General features: G+C 42.8%; 2 protein-coding genes across 3 annotated transcripts in view; one reads left to right on the top strand and one right to left on the bottom strand.

Annotated features, from left to right (window-relative positions):
• Nucleotides 1–14,656, bottom strand: part of LOC126258817 (calpain-A) — a 668,101-nt gene that overhangs the window by 541,789 nt on the left and 111,656 nt on the right. The gene's annotated exons all lie outside the window — the stretch shown is intronic.
• LOC126258780 (transmembrane channel-like protein 7) overlaps nucleotides 2,287–14,656 on the top strand; it is a 249,103-nt gene continuing 236,733 nt past the window's right edge. The window contains exon 1 of the mRNA XM_049955670.1: nucleotides 2,287–2,399. The gene's annotated coding sequence lies outside the window, so the exon portion shown is untranslated. The remainder of the gene's footprint in view (nucleotides 2,400–14,656) is intronic.

Below are 14,656 nucleotides of genomic sequence, written 5' to 3'. Positions count from 1 at the left end.
ATGGGGAAGGAAATGGGCCGTGCCCTTTCAAAGGAAACATTCCAGCATTTGTCTGGAGCGATTTAGGGAAAACCTAAATCTGGATAGCCGGATGCGGTTTTGAACTGTCGTCCTTCCGAATGCGAATCCAGTGTGCTACCCACTGCCCCACCTCGCTCGGTTTTGATAACTGAGGTATACATAACTCTGAAGTGCAATGAATTCTTCTGCAGTGATGAGTTACATACAGTTGAGCGTAATGTTCTTGGCAGGAACAAATAGTACTGAATGCTGATAAAATCAAATAAGTTCCTGGCAAGTGCTAATGCTTAGTACCGTCGTGATATATTGATGTAATTTCTCACTGCAGTCTCCCGTACTAACTGTGATACAAGTCTGAAGATCCAATGAACCTATGAGCGAACCTCGGAGTGCAGCTGCTCAAAAAGACGCGCCGACCCAGCAGAGTTGCAGGCAGCGATGCCATGTGAGATCGGCGTCCCCTTCTGGTGTGTGTGCTTGGTGCCACCCATCGGAGGTTTAAACTTGCCGTCTCCCGCACAGTAGCTGTCAGCGACGCAGTGCATGTTCCTTCGGACATGCATGCACGTCCGAAGAATGCATGTTCCTCCGGACATGCTTGCACGTTTGAAGGAGCTTTGCACCGTACTTCGCAACAACGCTAATATTGTATTTATCCGCCGACATTGGGCAAGTGACTTTCGTTTGAAATGTCTCTCCCGTACAGGCATATACATAATGGATGTACGGTGCTGGTTGTAGACACGTGGCTGACGACATGTACACTTTTGGTTCTGGCCGGGAAGCGTGCTCTGATAGCCTAATGGTAAGGCGACCGCTCACGATAAGCAGAAAATCCGGTTTCGAGTCCCGGTCCAGCACAAAATGTCATTGTTGTCATTCCATTATACAGCCGACTCTCGAAAAAAATGGTTCAAATGCCTCTGAGCACTATGGGACTTAACTGCTAAGGTCATCAGTCCCCTAGAACTTAGAACTACTTAAACCTAACTAACCTAAGGACATCACACACATCCATGCCCGAGGCAGGATTCGAACCTGCGACCGTAGCGGTCGCGCGGTTCCAGACTGTAGCGCCTAGAAGCGCGCGGCCACTTCGGCCGGCAGCCGACTCTCGTCCATACTCGCAGCTGCGAATACATTTCACTAGCATGATAATAAGATGAGAACAGAATGTGGGACAGTGCATCGAGCGATATTTTCCAAATAACCATAGATTTGAAATGGACCGCTGTGGAGCGACGGCAGTAAAACGCCAGCCATTCAACGACTAGGGCGCGCACGTTTCCCCGGTAAGCAAATTTGTTTTGGAGTGTCTAGCACGGGGCATTGTCTAAGCTAATGCTATGTCATACTCACCTTATTTGCTACCGTGCGTTGTACCGCCCGGGAGTCAAAATGAACAGGACCACAAACAACAAGCTAGCCGGCATTTACATCGGTTACAGAGCAGTAGGATGTAGTGCTATGGGCACGAGAGGATGGTATGCTGACCATTTCCCAAACATCGTTTGAGGGAAATAGGCATGTTTGTACCCAAAAACTCTGAAACAAGACGTCGAATAACAGCGAGCGACTCTGGAATTTCATGAAGAGGTGCTCCAGCTTTTCGAAATAATGCCTTCATTCAGCGTCAGAGCGACACCTCACGAATGCGGTGTCATTCATCTACTTGTTTATAATGTCACAAAGGAAAGTTTTTCACGTCCTTACCTTGTACAAAACTTCCACGCTGTAAAACTAGAAGATTATCCAAAGTGACCATATTTTTATGTCTGGACGTTAAGCCAGTGCCAGCGTTCCTAGGCTAATGTAAATTTCCATTACATTCAAGTACATTGTCGCCAGGAAACGTAATTGGCCACTGAAAAATGTCTTCTTTTATCAGCCATCTTTAATATGTTTCATTTATTTACATGTCGATTATTGGCACGCCCTTTCGCTTTTGTATCGGTAGCAAATTGATGGATTTCCGCCTTTTTTTCTACTACATCCGCTAACTTAGGTCTTTGCCTGTGGTTCTTCGAGCGAGTAAGGCTCAGCCAATGAACACTGAGGGCGTGGTCGCCCTATCTGGGCAGGCTAGTTTCCAAACGAGGAAGAGACAGCTGGAGAGTTGCAATCAGTTGGAGTGATGGTCGGGAAGTGGTCGCTAGCTGCTGTATGTGATGGTCAGGCAGTTGTCTGATGTATTCTGTTTCGGCACTGCTGTGGATAGAAAGTGTGACATTGGTATGAACTGGTAATGGGCGCTGCTACAATAAGATGTACTGAAAGGGAGAGAGAGCTATGAATGAGCGTAAAAATAAGTTCATGTTGAGGACCTGAGAAAACAAGCACATACCGCTTCTCTCTATTTGTCTGCTCAGCAGTACAAGGTAATGTGAACTTTCTCTTTACGCTTAGCATGATACATTGGAGCAGTTTGGTTGCTTAGGTCTACTTGTCAAATGTGTAATAGAAGCACTAACGACTACTTTCAATGTGTGGAGGATCTGGCCCTTTTTATCAACTGAATTTAAAAACTAACCCACAATTTGCTCAGCACATGCTCTAACTATCGGTATATACACAGAAATTCCGTGTGTTACCAATTGTCAGTCACAATGGAAGTTCATAGACGGATATTGACACCAAAGCCGCCCATACTGTCGTAAACCAGTACCCACCATTACGGTCTGAAACAGTTATGTAGCCTCCCGTGCACCATCTGAAGATGAGCCTGAAAAGGTTCGGAAACCGGTTTAGGGTATAAATAACTATTTAAAAAAATGACTAGTTGCGGTTTTCTGTTTTATATTGAATATACAGTCACGGGTTCTTAAACATTCGTAATAGATAGGCTTAATCTGATACATTTTCAGATTGCTAGAAGGCCTTTGACACCGTTCCTCACAAGAGGCTTCTAATCAAAACTTTCTGGAAGATTAAAACTGTGTGCTGTACAGGGACTCGGTCGCGGGCTAGTGCTCAAACAGCTGGGCCACCCGATCACGACTCATAACTCGTCCTCACGGCTTTGGTTTCGCCAGTTCACCCTTTACAGAAGTCCTTCTACGTATCTTCTGCAAATTACGCAGCAGAACTTCTTTTCTGGGACTGCCTCTCCTATAAGAATGGACATTCCGGAGACATGGCTCAATCACAGCCTGGGTGATTGTTCCCAGAATGAATTTTCGCTCTGCAGCGGAATGTGTGCTGAAATGAAACTTCCTGGCAGATTAAAACTGAGTGCCGAAGCAGCACTCGAATCCGACACCTTTGGCTTTCTCGGACAAATGCTCTACCAATTTTGTTCTTAATTACTAAAAACATTTACCGGCATTTTAGGATGAAAATGATATTTACATATGATCAGCCACAAGAAATCAGACGACCATAGAAAAAGTGCTTACTTTTATACGCTTAATTATATGCCTCTTTTGAAATCAGGACCATAAAAATGTACCGTCTACGATCAAACATTTGAGCCCATACAACATTTCAGTTTGGCCACTAAGCAAATAAACATTTTGCAAGAAAAGTTATTCATATCTAATCGTTAAATGTTGACACCGTTATCTGTAAGCAGATCTAGACGACGTGGCATTCTTAGGTTGCACATTAATATATGACAAAATATGAACTGGAGAACATTCAGTTCCTTTTTGGAATTAACAGAAAAATTCAGGCCGTGGAATTGCTAAGTCCTGTCCTAGTATAATATAGATTCTTAGGAATTGAAAAAAATAGGTTTAGCGGTCATAAACAACATTTGACTTCAGCTCATTCACAAAAGAGCGCCTTACAGACAATCTGATATTTGTGAAACAGTTTATTACCCACACTTATATTCGTTACTGACGTCGTCACAGTAAAATGAAAAGGTGTGTTGTATTACACGTGTTCATTTGAGTACCACTGGTCTCTGCCATAACACAAGTAATTTTAACACCATCCATATGATTTGCGTCAGAGTATCATTACTTTCTAATGCACAGTCGGAGATGGGAATCATCCGCTGGGCTCGGTGGTTCGCCTGCCCTAGATGCAATATTTCGCTCCCCAGCTTCGTGCAGCTTATGAGATTATTTGACAAGCAATACACAGATTGGCGCGATTTCACTGTTCTTCTTTTCCCTTTTATGTTTTTTTTATATTCTTCTCTGCTTGCCGCATCTGTTTGAACAAGTTTGTGCTTTCGCAATGCAGATTTTGAAGACTGTCGCAGTGGAGAAGAGGTTTTGGTACCGCGTCCATTTTCCACGCATTTTGCCTGGATGTTGCCTTCATCGGTCATAGATTCGTCGTCGCATTTGTCTTCTGCGTGTTCGGAATTTGCCATCTCCATATCCTTTTCCACTTCCATAGGCTCATTCCGGTGTTCCTCGTCATGTGTGTCACCAGTGACGCTGATGGCATCCTTTACTTGTAGTCTGTTATCAGTTTTACTGATATCCATTCTGTTCTCTTGCTTTCCAGAGATGCATTCTATAACGTCCTCATTCACATTTTCCCCCCAGGCCGGCACCCATAGTGGGGTTATTCTGCCTTGACAGAACAATTGCATATATCACGGATGCTGGTTGACTTTTTTCAATAGGCCAGTTGTCCAGGACATCTACGGTTACAATTTTCTCTCAGATGGTGGAACTGCACATGCAGTACGTGCTGGTTTGGTTTTCATACACAACATATATGTCGTATGGCTGCATACAGTCACGTAGGTGGGTATGTTCTTTTGTAATTGTACTGTGGCTATTTGATTGCCATCGAGCTACCCATGCCAAGTGTTTTCTGACCACATTTCTTCACTGATACCGTAAACTGCCCCTTACAAACAAAGCACTTCTCTGGTCTTTAAAAAGTGGCAGTTTGATCGGTTAGTTACAGATTCTCTCAAGTCCCAAGCCAAGACCTTCGTATGATGTTGATACTGTGCTGACAGAACCATCAGTGTACTTAAATTTAACGTCAACGTTGGTGTTCCTCACTATTCGCTCACAAACATAGTTAATTATGTATTTTGTCTACACACTATTCACAGCACTGCCAATCAAAATACCTATCACATCCTCACCAAGCAGCTTTACATAAGTAATCATCCATTTCCAAATAGCAAGAGGGGTAGGGCGTCTGGTGTTTCAGACAATAGCAGATTTCAAGGTTTCTCTGCTCAAGGAAAACATGATACACTGTCCGGTAACATTAATGTGGCCACCTGTCAAAAACCTGAACAACCATTTTTTTTTTTTTTTTTTTTTTTTTTTTTTTTTTTTGCAGCGCGGGCAACTGTGAGACGTGCATGAAGAAAGCCAGCGAGGTTCTGGAACCTACCGACAGAGATGTGGAGCCGCAACGACTTCAGTGCCGTGGCCAGCTGCGCTAAGTTTGTCGGTTTAGGATCCACGGCGCGAACAGCCTGCCAGAGGTGGTCCCACAGAACTACGCACAGCTGTGTGACACGTTGCATTCTCCTGCTGGTAGGTGCCATTGTGCTCAGGGAAAACAAACTGCATGAAGAAGTGGAAATGGTCCCCAAAGATAGAAGCAAAGCATTGTGCCTTCCAAAATGCCCTGTGGCCTGAACCCTTTCGAGGATTGTTGCAGTGTGTTTGCTTTCAGGCATTTCACACTGTACACGCCAGTGGCCATGTGTCTGATGGAGCATAAAACGTAACTCATCTGAAAAGATCACCTGTGAATCCGTAGACGTCGCCGGCCAGGGTGGCCGAGCTGTTCTAGGCGCTACAGTTTGGAACCGCGCGACCCCTATGGTCGCAAGTTCGAATCCTGCCTCGGGCATGGATGTGTGTGATGTCCATAGGTTAGTTAGGTTTAAGTACACTACCGGCCATAAAAATTGCTACACCACGAAGATGACGTAGTACAGACGCAAAATTTAACCGCCAGGAAGAAGATGCTGTGATACGCAAATGATTAACTTTTCAGAGCATTCACACAAGGTTGGCGCCGGTGGCGACACCTACAACGTGCTGACGTGAGGGAAGTTTCCAACCGATTTCTCATACACAAACAGCAGTTGACCGGCGTTGCCTGGTGAAACGTTGTTGTGATGCCTCGTGTGAGGAGGAGAATGCGTAGCATCACATTTACGACTTTGATAAAGATCGGATTGTAGCCTATCGCCATTGCGGTTTATCGTATCGCCACGTTGCTGCTCGCGTTGGTCGAGATCCAATGACTGTTAGCAGAATATGGAATCGATGGATTCAGGAGGGTAATACGCAACACCGAGCTGGATCCCAATGGCCTCGTATCACTAGCAGTCGAGATGAAAGGCATCTTATCCGCATGGCTATAACGGATCGTGCAGCCACGTCTCGATCCCTGAGTCAACACATAGGGACGTTTGCAAGACAACAACCATCTGCACGAATAGTTCGACGACATTTGCAGCAGCATGGACTATCAGATCGGATACCATGGCTGCGGTCACCCTTGACACTGCATCACAGACAGGAGCGCCTGCGATGGTGTACTCAACGACGAACCTGGGTGCACGAATGGCAAAAGGTCATTTTTTTTCGGATGTATCCAGGTTCTGTTTACAGCATCATGATGGTCGCATCCGTGTTTGGCGACATCGCGGTGAACGCACATTGGAAGCGTGTATTCGTCATCGCCATACTGGCGTGTCACCCGGCGTGATGGTATGGCGTGCCATTGGTTACACGTCTCGGTCACCTCTCGTTCGCATTGACAACACTCTGAACAGTGTACGTTACATTTCAGATGTGTCACGACCCGTGGCTCTACCCCTCATTCGATCCCTGCGAAACCCTACATTTCAGCAGGATAATGCACGACCGCATGTTGCAGGTCCTGTACGGGCCTTTCTGGACACAGAAAATGTTCGACTGATGCCCTGGCCAGCACATTCTCCAGATCTCTCTCCAATTGGAAACGTATAGTCAATGGTGGCCGAGCAACTGGATCGTCACAATACGCCAGCCACTACTCCTGATGAACTGTGGTATCGTGTTGAAGCTGTATGGGCAGCTGTACCTGTACGCGCCATCCAAGCTATGTTTGACTCAATGCCCAGGCGTATCACTGCCGTTATTATGGCCAGAGGTGATTGTTCTGGGTACTGATTTCTCAGGATCTAGGAACCCAAGCCGGCCGCTTGTGGCCGAGCTCTTCTGGGCGCTTCCGTCTGAAACCGCGCGACCGCTACGGTCGCAGGTTCGAATCCTGCCTCGGGAATGGATGTATGTGATGTCCTTTGGTTGTTGTTGTTGTTGTTGTGGTCTTCAGTACTGAGACTGGTTTGATGCAGCTTTCCATGCTACTCTATCCTGTGCAAGCTTCATCATCTCCCAGTACGTACTGCAGCCTACATCCTTCTGAATCTGCTTAGTGTATTCATCTCTTGGTCTTCCTCTTCGATTTTTACCCTCCACACTGTCCTCCAATGCTAAATTGGTGTTCCCTCGATGTCTCAGAACATGTCCTACCAACCGATCCCTTCTTCTAGTCAAGTTGTGCCACAAATTCCTCTTCTCCCCCAATTCTATTCAATACATCCTCATTATTTATGTGATCTACCCATCTATTCTTCAGCATTCTTCTGTAGCACCACATTTCGAAAGCTTCTATTCTCTTCTTGTCTAAACTATTTATCGTCCATGTTTCACTTCCATACATGGCTACACTCCATACAAATACTTTCAGAAACGACTTCCTGACATTTAAATCTATACTCGATGTTAACAAATTTTTCTTCTTCAGAAATGCTTTCCTTGCCATTGCCAGTCTACATTTTGTATCCTCCCTACTTCCACGATCATCAGTTATTTTGCTCCCCAAATAGCAAAACTCCTTTACTACTTTAAGTGTCTCATTTCCTAATCTAATTCCCTCAGCATCACCCGACTTAATTCGACTACATTCCATTATCCTCGTTTTGCTTTTGCTGATGTTCATCTTATATCCTGCTTTCAAGACACTGTTCATTCCGTTCAACTGCTCTTGCAAGTCGTTTGCTGTCTCTGACAGAATTACAATGTCATCGGCGAACCTCAAAGTTTTTATTTCTTCTCCATGGATTTTAATACCTACTCGAACATTTCTTTTGTTTCCTTTACTGCTTGCTCAATATGCAGATTGAATAACATCGGGGAGAGGCTACAACCCTGTCTCACTCCCTTCCCAACCACTGCGTCCCTTTCATGTCCCTCGACTCTTATAACTGCCACCTGGTTACTGTACAAATTGTAAATAGACTTTCGCTCCCTGTATTTTACCCCTGTCAACTTCAGAATTTTAAAGAGAGTATTCCAATCAACATTGTCAAAAGCTTTCTCTAAGTCTACAAATGCTAAAAACGTAGGTTTGCCTTTCCTTAGTCTTTCTTCAAAGATAAGTCGTAGGGTCAGTATTGCCTCACGTGTTCCAACATTTCTACGGAATCCAAACTGATCTTCCCCGAGGTCGGCTTCTATCAATTTCACCATTCGTCTGTAAAGAATTCGCGTTAGTATTTTGCAGCTGTGACTTATTAAACTGATAGTTCGGTAATTTTCACATCTGTCAACACCTGCTTTCTTTGGGATTGGAATTATTATATTCTTCTTGAAGTCTGCGGGCATTTCGCCTGTCTCATACGTCTTGCTCACCAGATGGTAGAGTTTTGTCATGACTGGCTCTACCAAGGCTGTCAATAGTTCTAATGGAATGTTGTCTACTCCGGGGGCCTTGTTTCGACTCAGGTCTTTTAGTGCTCTGTCAAACTCTTCACGCCGTAACATATCTCCCATTTCATCTTCATCTACCTCCTCTTCCATTTCCATAATATTGTCTTCAAGTACATCGCCCTTGTATAGACCCTCTATATACTCCTTCCACCTTTCTGCTTTCCCTTCTTTGCTTAGAACTGTGTTTCCATCTAGTTAGGTTTAAGTAGTTCTACGTTGTAGGGGACTGATGACCTCAGATGTTAAGTCCCATAGTGCTCAGAGCCATTTGAACCATTTAAGCACCCAAATTGCGTGAAAATGTAATCACATGTCAGTTGTATGATATATTTGTCCAATGAATACCCGTTTATCATCTGCATTTCTTCTTGGTGTAGCAACTGTAATGGCCAGTATAGTAGTTTTAAGTTCTAGGGGACTGATGACCTCAGAAGTTAAGTCCCATAGTGCTCAGAGCCATTTTGAGCCGTAGACGTCCAGTTGAGGTATTGGCATGCAAATTTCAGTCTTCGTCGCCGATGAACAGCAGTCAGCATTGGTGCATGAGCGAGTTGCCGGCTGTGGAGGCCCATTCACAGCAACGTTTGTTGAACGGTCATTGAGGATACACTGTTGGTAGCTCCTTGGTTCATCTGAGTGGTCAGTTGCTCTGGAGTTGACAATTATATTCGCCTGTACACGTCTCTGCAGTCATCCTTCACCCCTGTCATCTACAGCCCATATTGTATTCGGCGCTAGTTTTGGATGGGCCATATTGTCATGCACGATATTGTTTAACCACGGCAGCACGCGAACAGTTCACAAACTTAGCCACTTCAGAAATACTTCCACTCTTGTCGCGAAAGTCAATTTTCACGCCTCTTTTGTGGTCAGGTAAATCGCTCCATTTCCGCATAACGACAAGATTGTACTGTTTTCCGCCCCCCTCCCCCGCCCTGTATACACCCTCAATTGCTAGTGCTGTCATCTGCCAGTGGTTATTGCACGCTCACGTGGACATAGGCGATGGTCAGACACTGACTGTGTCAGCTGAGCTACCCGAGCACGGCTCACAGCTTTACTTCCACCAGTACCTTACCCCCTACCCGCCAGACTGGCTACGTGTCGCCAGTGCGTCCGCTCTGGGGCTGGCCTCCCTCTGGAATAAAAAACTGAGTAAAGTTTTCATCAATAAACTTTGATAGACGTCATGCAACATCTGCACAGAACCGATCTCCCCAAAGAAGAAAGACGACGAAAAAACAAATAGAAGAAAAGAAATTAATGGTAGGGCACTTGCCTGCGAAAGGCAAAGGTTCTAGGTTCGATTCCCGGTCTGGCACACAGTTTTAATCTGCATCAGCGCACTCTCCGCTGCAGACCGAAAATTCATTCTGGAGCCTCTAATCAAATTGCTTGTACCTGGAGTATCGTCTCAGTTATGTGACTGGATTCGTGATTTCATGTAAGAAAGGTCACAGTCCGTAGTAACTGACAAAAAGTCATCGAATAAAATATGAGTGATTTCTGGCGTTCCCCAAGGTACTGTTATATGCCAATTACAATGCCTAATTTACATAAACAACCTAAACAGCCCTCTTACATTGTTTTCAGATGATGCCATCGTTTACTAGTTTGGAAAGTCATCGGAAGACCAAAACCAGTTTAAAGTGATTTACACAAGATTGGTGAATAAATGACAATTGATCTAAAGAATAAAAAGTGTGAGGCACTAAAAGAAATCCCTTGATTTTCGGCTACACGATAATTGAGAAAGATCTAAAGGCTGTCATTTCAACTAAGTACCTAAGGATTACAATTACGAACAACTTCTTCTTGTTCTTCTTCTCTTCAGGTACTAGGCAAAGTTGCCTGTTACAGTACTCATCGTTGCCAGGGTCTTCCTCTATCTCTTCTTCCTTGGCATTTATAATTTGTAGTCTTTTAAGGGGAGTCTGTCACTTTTCGTTCTTTCTAGGTGTTCGCTCCATTTTCTCCTATATTCTACAATTTTATCATTTAGACTAAAATTTTTTAGTTCTTGTGTAATATCTTGATTCCCTAGTCTCAGTTACTGTATAATCCTCAATTCGTCTCAGGAATTTCATTTCTTATGCCTAAATACGGCTTTCTCGCTTTCTGCTAACCATCCAGGTTTCACTTCCATAAGAGCAGAGTGGGGACTGCAACTGTTTTGTACAAACTGATTGGTGCATCTTTCCTAGATTTGTTTATAAGGTTTCAGTTAATTGTTCCACATACTCTGCTAAATTTACTAACCTTTGTTGTAGCCATGTGTCACTTCACATATTAGGTAACTGAAGTAGATTACTTGCTCTAAAATCTTTTGATCTACCACTATTTTGGTTCTAATGTGTTCTCTCCCCATGAAGGCCACTGTCTTTATTTTTCTGTTGATATCTGCATGTCAAATATCGCACTTATTTGTTTCAGCAAATAAAGTCCTTGCTGAAGGTCCTCTTCTTTATCTGCTAGGATCGCTGCATCGTCAGCATATAGTAAGTTATTTAAAACAGTCGTCCTGTCTACGTATATACTTTTCTGAAATCCATATATGCATTATTTTAAATATGTAAATCTTAAACTAAGTTGGGGAGATACAGCAGCCTTGTTGTATTCCTTTGTTAATTGGTATCTCATTAGTCATTTTTTCGTTGAGATCTAGGGTGATGGTCGTGTTCTGATACATCTTTTTTATCGCATTTATTAGATGTTTTGGATATCCGCGATTTGTCATTATCTTCCAAAGTTTCTGTCTATTGACCATGTCAAAAGCTTTTTTTTAATCCATAAAAACAATTTCTTTCTTTATTATATTCTGTGCGTTTCTGTATCATCTGTTGCAAAATAAAAACTGCGTCTACCGCCGAACTTCCTTTCCTAAAACCCATTTTTCCTCATGCAATGCTGCTTCCGTTATGTTTTTAAATCTTGTGATTAAAATCTTAGGATATAGCTTGCATGCTGAGTCTAGTAAACTTATTCCTGCAAATGCTTCTGTCTCCTTTTCTAAAAACTGATATCACTCTAGCATTCTTCCAGTCTTTGGGGATACTTTCCCTCTTCCAACATTCATCTATTAGATGTAGCAGTATTTCTCCATATTATAGCAGTTCAGCATTAATGCCATCTCTCTCTGTCGCTTTTCTGTTTTGAAGAGATGTTAAGGCAGATGTTATTTCGTCAGGCTGTATTTGATCTAATCCCTTGTCATCTATTGTTTCAGTTTACTGTGCTGCATCAATGCTTTTTAATACGTAATTTAGCCACTGTCCTTCTTCAATTTTAATTATTTGTGCTTCTCTTTCTCTGTCCTGTTTAAAGTTTTTAAAACCTTACAGGCCATTTTCTGCCTCTCGTGAACATAATTCTCGATATTAGTAATAAATCTATCCCAATGATTTTGGTGTGTCTTTCTTACTACACATTAAAAAATATTTCTTCTCTTCTTACAAGACTGCTTCTTTTTAGCCATGGGATTTTAAATATGCATCCATCTTTTCTTTAACAGCTTTTCTTATACGCTCATTCCAATTTTTTACGCTCTTTCTTTTCCTTGTCTGTTTATTTTTAACGAGAGCTTCTCCTGCTACTCTGTATGCCACGTTCTTTAGATTTTGCCTCCTTCTTCTACATTATCTTTAGTTTGCAAGTTTGCTAGCTCTTTATTCAGTCTGCTTTGGTAAAGATGTTTGATGCTGTCCTCTTCCAGGAAGTGTACTTTATAAACGCTTTGATCTTGTTGGTTACTTATTTGTTTTGCCATTTTCCTCCATTTCTCAAAAAGATCTATTCTGGAGATTCGTAGAAAATGATCTGATCCTATATCTTGTCCTCTATAAACTTTTGTATTCCTTACTTGACCCGCTAGCTTATTATTTACTAAAATGTAGTCAATTATTGATCTAAGACCTCTGCTGGTCCAAGTATACTTACGTATATCTCTTTTCTTGAAAAGTGAGTTTGTTATTTTTAGATTATTGCAAGCGGCAAAAATCTCTTAGTATTTTTCCATTTTCATTAAATGCCGATTCTCCAAAAGGTCCTATGATTTTCGATACTGGGATATTTCTTATTCTGGCATTGAAATCACCTACCATAATAATCTGAAAGGTAGCACTGTATTTATTCAGAGACTTCTGTTGTTCTTCACAGAAGGTTGTAGACTCAACTTCTTTTTCTTCTTCTGGTGCATATATACCTATAACGGTAGCGTTGCCTCTTCTTAGTTTCAGCCTGACTATGAGTATTCTTTCGCTTATGTATGTACAATCTTTGATATTTTTTCCCATCTCTTACGCAGGAGAAATGTCACAGCTTTGCTGCTGTCTCATTTTGTTAGACTCCACTATTGAACATAATGTAGTCGCCTACATATTCCTTACCTCTCATTTTTGTTGCTACTTTGATATATACTTTGATCCATTTTCGTTTGTCCTCTTTCATATATTTGTCATTGAACTTTGAGACCATCCTGTTTCCGAGGCTCCTTGGGGACCAGGAGTAGTGAGTATTTTCCAAGAGTTGATTACCAGCTATCTACTCAACCCCTTTGTAGGAGAACCAGGATTTTCTTTCAGGGTTATTTCGCTTAGCCGATACGTTCTGTTTATTTAAAGGCGCCAGAAAACTCGCCTTTCATCCTCTCCCGTTGACTACATAACGTACAGCCACTGTATGCCCTGTACTGAGCAGGGGTCGCGAATCCTGGACGTAGGAGTAGGGCTTGCTGGCAGAGCTGCCTTGAATCCTTCTAGGTATGATTCATTCATGAAACTTCAGTGGACGTTTCTCAGAGTTTTCATTCTGAACAGGTATCGGCAGCCAGAACAGACTGAGATCCTTTGCCAACCTTTGACCATTAGAAATACAAAAGGAAAACGAAACTGAAAGACACTTTCAAGCCTCGAAACCTAATATCTTAGGGGTCTAAAAAACAAGAGATGGCCAACGGAGGCCGACAGAAAAAAAAAACAAAAGAAGCTTGACTCAAGTAAGTGGAAGTAATGTCAGACTTAGCTAAGGGCCCACGTGGTTGCCACCCACGTGCTCCCAAGAAGGGAATCTTACCAACTTTAATTGGAACGATCACATAGATGACGCTGTGGGGAAGGCGAACCAAAGACTGCGTTTTGTTGACAGAACACCTGGGAAACGCAGCAGATCTGTTAACAAGACTACCTACAGTACCCTTGCCCTCCCTCTTCTGGTATATTGGTGGGATATTTACCAGGTAGGATTCACGGAGTACATTGAAAAGTTCAGGAAGGGCAGCTTAATTTGTATTATCGTGAAGTAGGGGAGAGAATGTCACGGATGTTATACGCTAGTTGGGGCCCTAATCATTAATAAAAAAGGCGTTTATCGTAGCGGCAAGATCTTTTCACGAATTTCAATGACCGACTTTCTCCTCCGAATGTGAAAATATTTTGTTGACCTCACGTACACAGAAAAAAAATCATCATCGTAATAAAATAAGAAAAATCAGGGCTCACAAGGAAAAATTTAAGTGTTCATTTCTCTCGCGTGCTGTTCCAGAGTGGAACAATAGAGAATTAGTCTGAAGATGGTTCTATGAATCCTCTGCCAAGTATTTAAACCTGAATTGCAGAGCAGCCATGTTGAACCAGAAGTGATATTTGCAAATCGGTTACCGAGAAAACGGAATTGGGCAGTCACTTAAATGTAGCACAGCCACTAATAGACTTAATCATTTCTAAAGCTGATACAAGATGGTCAGCTCTGCTGACTAGATAACGAGCACCCATTGTGCACAAGCGTTAGTTATAAGAAAAGACAACGAAATGTGCATTTTGCTGGTCAGTCAAAATGGACGTAAAACCTGGAAAATTGCGAAGTTCAATGAAAAAAAGGGGGATTCAGAAGAACACCACAGTTGTTATTGTGGCAAAAGCAGACTTCAACGAGACGATGTG

Source organism: Schistocerca nitens, chromosome 1 (assembly GCF_023898315.1).
Source record: "Schistocerca nitens isolate TAMUIC-IGC-003100 chromosome 1, iqSchNite1.1, whole genome shotgun sequence".
Classification (NCBI taxonomy): Eukaryota; Metazoa; Arthropoda; class Insecta; order Orthoptera; family Acrididae; genus Schistocerca; species Schistocerca nitens.
This window is presented reverse-complemented; position numbering and strand designations above follow the sequence as displayed.